We start from the raw sequence: 6,130 nt of genomic DNA, 5'->3' as shown, positions 1-6,130 counted from the left end.
GACTGCAACATTTTCATAATACTTTGATGACATTAAGCACATCAAACTATTCATGTAAACAAATTTTAAATAGGTCATCCATTAGAACACAATATTATTTTAAAATTCTTAAATATGGATCATGAATGGGTCAGATTTAATAAAGTGAAACCGCCCGGTTTGAGATGCTATGTATTTGACTTTTTCTTTATGGCATCTATGTGACATTAGGAAATCAGTCATATTGCCAAATCATTAAAATTGTTGTAACCTAGTGTATATTATTTCATTTTACTTGCACATCGATTAATTTCCCCTCTGTTGTCATACAAATTTACGCTGTTTAAACAGTGTTGTTTTCTTAAACTCTGACTGTATACTTGTCAGTTAAAGGGTTAGTTCACACAAAAATGAAAATTCTGTCATTTATTACTCACCCTCATGCCGTTCCACACCCGTAAGACCTTCGTTCATCTTCTGAACACAAATTAAGATATTTTTGTTGAAATCCGATGGCTCCGTGAGGCCTGCATAACCAGCAATGACATTTCCTCTCTCAAGATCCATAAAGGTACTAAAAACATATTTAAATCAGTTCATGTGAGTACAGTGGTTCAATATTAATATTATAAAGCGACAAGAATATTTTGAGTGGCAAAAAAACAAAATAACGACTTATTTAGTGATGGCCGATTTCAAAACACTACTTCAGGAAGCTTCAGAGCATAATGAATCAGTGTGTCGAATCAGCTGTTCGGAGCACCAAAGTCACGTGATTTCAGCAGTTTTTCGGTTTGACACGCGATCTGAATCATGATTCGACGCGCTGATTCATAACGCTCCGAAGCTTCCTGAAGCAGTTTTGAAATCGGCCATCACTAAATAAGTCCTTATTTTGTTTTTTTTTGGCGCACCAAAAATATTCTCGTCGCTTTATAATATTAATATTGAACCACTGTACTCACATGAACTGATTTAAATATGTTTTTAGTACATTAATGGATCTTGAGAGAGGAAATGTCATTGCTCCCTGTGGAGGCCTCACGGAGCCATTGGATTTCATCAAAAATATCTTAATTTGTGTTCTGAAGATTAACAAAGGTCTTACCGGTGTGGAACGGCATGAGGGTGAGTAATAAATGACAGAATTTTCATTTTTGGATGAACTAACCCTTTAAATTCCCATCTGTTTGGATGAGGTATTCCTGGACGACATTGGATTATGTCTATTTCTATAATGAATTATGTTGTTATTTTTTCCTTATACTATAATAATGTTTTTGTTATAACCCAGTTACTCATACATTTCCCTCCAATATTTGACTTTATATCACGATGGAAAAACACATCTAGCAAAGCCACCGTGACAAGTGCTGGTGGTTAACCATCAGCTCTCTGGCTGTATCTCAAAACCTAGCGAGCTGCCTACCTAGACAGCACCTTTGAGCATTAAAATCAGCACGGCTTACACATCCCTCTTCACAGCTGTTTCAGAACACAATGCTTCCTAATTCCCTTAGATGTCCAAAACTAGTGCACGTGCCCTTGAAGCGCACCTCCTGAAACGCAGTTTAGGTAGGCAGCTCGGTGTGTTTTGAAACACAGCCCGAATGTGGCCACCATTTTGGAGGTGAGTGTGTAGAGTTGGAGGAAGTGCTCTGAGAGCAGCGCTTGAGCTCTTCCTGCAGTTACAGGGATGAATGCATGAATGCGAGAGAAGAAAATGGCGATCGAGCAGGACAAATGTTTCCCCTCCTAGACTCTGCAAATGTGTTGAATTTCTATAGCCTTATTATTTGCTTTCATTTCATCTCTGCTGCACTTTAAACTACAAGAGGTGAGTTTTGCGATGCGTTCGTTCGTGTGTTTTTGTGATTTCCACCATTTAAGTTAAGCTGCACACATTTATCTCAACGCATCTAAGCTGAGCTCAGCACTGGAAATATACGGTTGAATGTTTTACCGTTTACACAATCTAAATGTTTATAAAAGAATCGTGTCTACTGTCTGCCTGATGTTTAAAAAGCAAAAATGCATGTCTGTGGTAACGTACATTTCTTGGACATTGATCTGCTTTCACACATAATGGCATCGAAGTGACATTGCAGTCGGCTTTACCAAGTATCGTGTGTCGTTACTAACGTGTTTACAAACACATAAGTCGAGTTAATTAATGTTTAATATTTAAATATAAGGTTTCGTGCGTTCTGAAACGCTTTTCTGTAGTGTATTTTGGAAAGATGTTGATTTAATTTGGATGTTTAATTCGACGTCCTGCAACTTTTCTCTATGTTGACTCGTTAGTTGATAGCTACAACCAGGAGCATTTGCTCGATAATAATAAAAATAAAGCAACAATGAACGTTACGATGAAATACGATAATGTCACAACACCTAATATGTTGTGAGCAACACTAAGCCCTTGTTTGATTTGTTGAGCAGTTATCGTGAATGAGAGAGGCTTTAGTAGCCAGCTGGTTTGTTAGCATTCTTAGCTCAGCTCCTGAATTGCGCACATCGAGGAAAATGGTCTTTAACAACTGGATAACGGTTAGTTTTCATCTTAACCGATTTATTCGCTTTAATAACTTCATACAGTGGCGAGTGTTAAATGCTACATGTTTATTTTGTATTTAGCTTTTAAAGTACGCAGTCTCGGCTGCTAACTCAGAGGGAAAATGTCAGAGAAAAAGCTTGGTTTCCTTTTCCCAGACCAGAATAAAGGAAATACAGACACCCTGAAGTCGCTCGTTGAGAGTAAAAGTTGTTTGGAAACGTGTTGGGTGTGTTATATTGTAATGTTTTTAAGGGCAGGTCAAGGTTGCTGGTTTGCCCTGTTAGCAGCAGCTGAAGCCAGTGGTGGGGGAGGAGGAGGTTTCCCTGCTCTCTGCATTTAACAGTCTTAAACTATAGCAAATGTTGAACTGCAATGTTTTCAATAAATATATGTTTATTAATCATGTGTTATTTCAGCTCAAAGGTTAGCTAATGAATGCAGGCTGTTCTTCATGCGTATAGTCGTCCCTATTACTCTGTATGTCCATCCATCTTTTTCTCTTTTTCCTACCATGGAAAGAGGCATAATGAGTTTATTTTGGTTTCACATTGTAGTGCATGTTTGTGGTGGTTTTGTTTGTTTGTATGTGTGTGGCTGTCATCAGATAAATCACCCAAGTATGTGGCACTTGCTATTTTCACCAAAAATGAAACTGAGATTTTTAGAGAAGAGAAAATTGAGTTTTAGATCTATTTGATTTACTGTTCCAAGGCTGTATAATTCCAAAACATTGCCTTGTCATTGCACACTTCAGTGTGGTTCACATAGTATGTACAAGAATTAAAGGTGCTGTTTGCATTCACCTCTCTAATGTTAAATATGTCAAGCATACCTGTATAATTCAGTCCCACTATTGGTTTTGTTAGCATCATTTAAATGCTAGAGAATGAAAAGTAAATGTCATTTAATTGGTTTAACAGTTCTGTTTTATTTCCTTTATAGAGAATTGGATGCTATTGCCACCAAAGACATTGAGGAGAAGCAACACAGGTTAGTAAGTATTCTCAGCTCCCTGTAGTCATTTTCAGTTGTGTAGAGATGGGTGTTTGGTTTTTCCAAAGCTTGCATCCTTCTGGGCTTTTCCTATTCATGCCTGTGCTGGGCGGCACTAACAAAGCCGGGTCAAAGCAGCTGCTGCTGGTGTAAGCAAATGCAGTTCCGTTTGAATTAAAGGGGTTCCCAGTGCTGAGTAAGCTTTGCTTTATTTAAAATGTTCAACAAAAACAGTGTTTGTGTAGCTCTTTGTGACGTTACTGTATTGCAGTCATGAGTCACAAACCCTTGCCTGCACTGTTTATGTCTGCCTGAGCTTGCTGTCATTTTTATGTGTACCAGATAAAAACCAATCAAGATATCAGAACTGGTGAAGATATCAATAACTCTTTCACTTTGATTTGTTTTCGTCTTGTTGTGATGCCGTGAAGCATCAGTATATTGCTTAACCGGTTTGCTTTTAACTTCAAGTTAATCATAGACAGGTTTTGAGTTTTTCTTATCAGGGAAATGAACATTGCCCCTGTATGGTCATAACCATGTCCACACCTAACAATGCCAGGGACTAGATCATAACACTTGTAGTTATTGTATTGCATTTCTAGCATTTCAACTATTTTTTCTTGTTTAATGTCATTGTTTCGTAAGATTATGCTTTTTTTTTTTTTTCTCGTCTGTTGATGCATAATAAACAAAGTCTCATTTAGATCATTTAGGGCTGCACGATGTGGGGAGAAAATCTAATTGTGTTTTTTCTGATAAAGATTGTGATAAGAAAAAAGCTGCAGGTTTGCTGTGCTTGTTTGTCCAAAAGTTTGATTTATATAATAATAATTATTATTATTGTCATGCATTCTAAATAAAAATATTAAACAAAATTTTATTTTATTACCATAATAGTTTTGAAATAAAAAAGGTTAGCCTATTTAAAATTTTTACAATACAACTGTAAAATAATAGTTAAAGCTGTCTTAATTTCTTCATTTTCATATGTTAAACAATCAAGCTTTTATTTTGGTCAAAAAATGCTGCGAGCCCTTAAAACTTCTCTAGTGGTGCGTCCCAATTTGCATACTATCTGTCCTAAATGGTATTTGAAATTAGAATTGGTGTGTCCCAAATTGTAGTATGTTGAAATGAGTATTCAAAAGATACCCGGATGGTCTTCAGATCCATGCACGCTTAACGGCTAATATTGCCCACAACCCATTGTGTGTTGGACGAGGGTTTGAACTAGGGCTGGGCGATGTATCGAATGCTTTTGTCACACGCATTTCTTCAGTAAAGCCGGTTCCCTGATTACCGCTAAATCGCCATCACCTTATTTCAAATGAAGCGGCATTTAATAAACAGAACCGTAGTTCACTGATAAGACACGCAATATCGCGTTCAATATCGATATGTAACGCCGTCGATATTGAGCGCGATATTGCGTGTCTTATCAGTGAACTACGGCTCTGTCTATTAAATGCCGCTTCATTTGAAAGCAGGTGATGCCGATTTAGCGGTAATCAGGGAACCGGCTTTACTGAAGAAATGCGCGTGACAAAAGCATTCGATACATCGCCCAGCGCTAGTTTGACCTACAAACAATTGTTAAAAACTACAAACATAATGGATGTGAAAGACCGACGGTTAAGCAGAGCGGTTAAGATAAAGGGATTGAGTGATTAATAATCCGTGTCTTACCTGATGAAAATCTATTTGTTTAATGTTATCCACATTATATATATATATATATATATATATATATATATATATATATATATATATATATATATATATATATATATATATATATATATATATAATATCATCTGCAAAAGCACTGCAAACTTTTATAAAGAAGTGTTTGGTCATTAACTTTTAAATGCATCATTATGTAAACATGAGTTCTCTGCATAAAAGACCCAGATCAACATGCTACATTTCTCTCCAAAATGGTAGGAAATTAAATTAAATTGAATGTGGAGGATTTTAACTGACATGATTGACGGCAGTTTAATTGGTGACAAGATGCACGCTTACTAAGCCACATAGTCGTCCGTTAAAGACGCAGTTGTGACGAGTAGGCGAATTGGGACGCAGCGTAGTGCTTGTCATTACAAGTTTGGTAAGGTGGTTAGTGCATGTTGCGTTCACAAATGCACGCAATAAGCAACCCAAACACGAGCAGATGAGTTTGTCTGGAGCAGAAAATACTGCGAACTTGAGACACAGATATCACCGGATTGTGAGCTGCTAACATGTAAATGCTGCACTTCACTCTGAAACATGCAGCGCAATTGACCCTTCGCAAAGACCCGCCCCCCTTAGTTACTGTTGCTTTGTCCGGCAAGTCATGGTGCTGTCACGCCACACACAGTGAAAAATACATCGCGGAGCAAAGAGGACACTGACCACACGCTGACAGACGAGACAGAGCAGGTTACTTATCATATTAAACAAAGTCCCAGCTTTCAAATTTTTTTATTTTTTTTTTTAAAGAAATTCGAACAATAAAAAACGTTTTGTGGCTCTTTAATGTGTCGTGAAAGATTGCTGTAGCGCCTCAGATCAAGCGCTCATGAATCGATCATCTCTTCCTACTAGTTCATTTAT

The 6,130-nt window shown here is 37.2% G+C and overlaps 1 protein-coding gene across 4 annotated transcripts in view; it reads left to right on the top strand.

Annotated features, from left to right (window-relative positions):
- The first annotated feature begins 1,643 nt into the window (after positions 1-1,643).
- Positions 1,644-6,130, top strand: part of LOC137017723 (trinucleotide repeat-containing gene 6A protein-like) — a 33,245-nt gene continuing 28,758 nt past the window's right edge. For 2 of the 4 annotated variants that reach the window (XM_067382251.1, XM_067382252.1), the window contains exons 1-2: positions 1,644-1,816; positions 3,479-3,526. The gene's annotated coding sequence lies outside the window, so the exon portion shown is untranslated. Of the gene's footprint in view, positions 1,817-3,478; positions 3,531-6,130 lie in introns of all 4 variants that reach the window. The other 2 variants (XM_067382253.1, XM_067382254.1) reach the window with 1 other exon arrangement.

The sequence above is a fragment of the Chanodichthys erythropterus genome, chromosome 3 (assembly GCF_024489055.1).
Source record: "Chanodichthys erythropterus isolate Z2021 chromosome 3, ASM2448905v1, whole genome shotgun sequence".
In the NCBI taxonomy this organism is placed as follows: Eukaryota; Metazoa; Chordata; class Actinopteri; order Cypriniformes; family Xenocyprididae; genus Chanodichthys; species Chanodichthys erythropterus.
The sequence above is the reverse complement of the archived record's forward strand: the minus strand, read 5'-3'. Positions and strand labels throughout refer to the sequence as shown.